The sequence below is a fragment of the Triticum dicoccoides genome, chromosome 6A (assembly GCF_002162155.2).
Source record: "Triticum dicoccoides isolate Atlit2015 ecotype Zavitan chromosome 6A, WEW_v2.0, whole genome shotgun sequence".
Taxonomy (NCBI): domain Eukaryota; kingdom Viridiplantae; phylum Streptophyta; class Magnoliopsida; order Poales; family Poaceae; genus Triticum; species Triticum dicoccoides.
The window spans coordinates 115172365-115173964 of record NC_041390.1 but is presented as its reverse complement, the minus strand read 5'-3'; positions in this window follow the sequence as shown (position 1 = coordinate 115173964).

Below are 1600 nucleotides of genomic sequence, written 5' to 3'. Positions count from 1 at the left end.
CCGCCTAGCGCCACCACTCCCGCAGCCCCCGTGTCACTGATGCCCTGCGCCGGTGCTTCCGCCTCCTGCCGCGCACTAGCTGCGCCTCGCCTCTGCCAGCGCCGTGCCGCCCGCTTGTCGGCCGCCGGAGCTCCCCCTGGTGCCTGAGTGCGTGCGTGCCCATCCACTGGAGCCGGCCCTATTAGATTAGGATTAGTGATTAATTAGTTTATGTGTATATGACATGTGGGTCCCACCTTATTTTAAATTAAATAAAAACAGTTTAGAAATTAGTAGGACACTGACATGTGGGACCCCCATACACTATTCACTCTATTGACCAGTCCTTGTTGACTGGGTCAACTGGGCCATTTGACCCCACCAGTCAGCCCCTGGTGCACCTCTGGGTGCACTGCACCGGGTGCACCCAGCCCGTTTCTGATTATTTTTCGAATTAGTTAATTATAGCAATTTCAGAAAAATGTTTAAAACTTTAAAAATTAATATAAAATAATCTATAACTCGGATGGAAAAACTTTGTACATGAAAGTTGCTCAGAACGAAGAGACGAATCCGGATACGCAGTCCGTTCGTCCGTCACACATCCCTAGCATAGCGAACATGCAACTTTCCCTCTCTGGTTCATCTGCCCGAAAACGAGAAACACCGGGAATACTTTCCCGGATGTTTCCCCCCTTCGCCGGTGTCGCCTATCCCTACATTAGGTCACCCCTAGCACAACGTATTGCCGCGTCTTGCTTTGTGTTACATTTGATTTCTCTGTTATTTATTGTGTTCCCCCTCCGTTACTCCTTTCCGGTAGACTCCGAGACCGCTGCCGATGTCCGTGTGTTCGACTACATCGAAGATGACTCCTCCTTCTTGCCAGAGCAACCAGGCAAGCCCCCCCCCCTTGATCACCAGATATCGCCTACTCTCCTCTATACTGCTTGCATTAGAGTAGTGTAGCATGTTACTGCTTTTCGTTAATCCTATTCTGATGCATAGCCTGTCATTGTTGCTACAACTGTTGATACCTTACCTGCAATCCTAATGCTTAGTATAGGATGCTAGTTTATCATCAATGGCCATACATTCTTGTCCGTCTGCCATGCTATACTGTCGGCCGTGATCACTCGGGAGTTGATCACGGGTATATACCTATACATAATATATGATACTTGTGGTGACTAAAGATGGGTCGGCTCGTAGGAGTACCCGCGAGTGATTCACGGATTGGGTCCGAAAGGACGTTTGTCCCGACGGCCCTCTGAGTGGATCTTTGTGGCAAAGCGACAGGGTAGGTTGAGACCACATAGGAGAGAGGTGGGCCTGGCCCTGGTCGGCGTTTGCGGTTATTTCAAGGTAACACGTTTAATGAGATCTTGGTATTTGATCTGAGTCTGGCTACTGGCCTATACGCACTAACCATCTACGCGAGGACAGTTATGGGCACTCGACGTCGTGGTATCAGCTGAAGCCTTTGTGACGTCAGCGACTGAGCGGCGCGCGCCGGGTTGGACCGCGTAACGCAACTTCCTTTGTAATGGAGGTTGCTAGGTCTGCTCACCGGCCGCGTACGCAACGCGCAGGTGTGCAATGGGCGATGGGCCCAGACCCC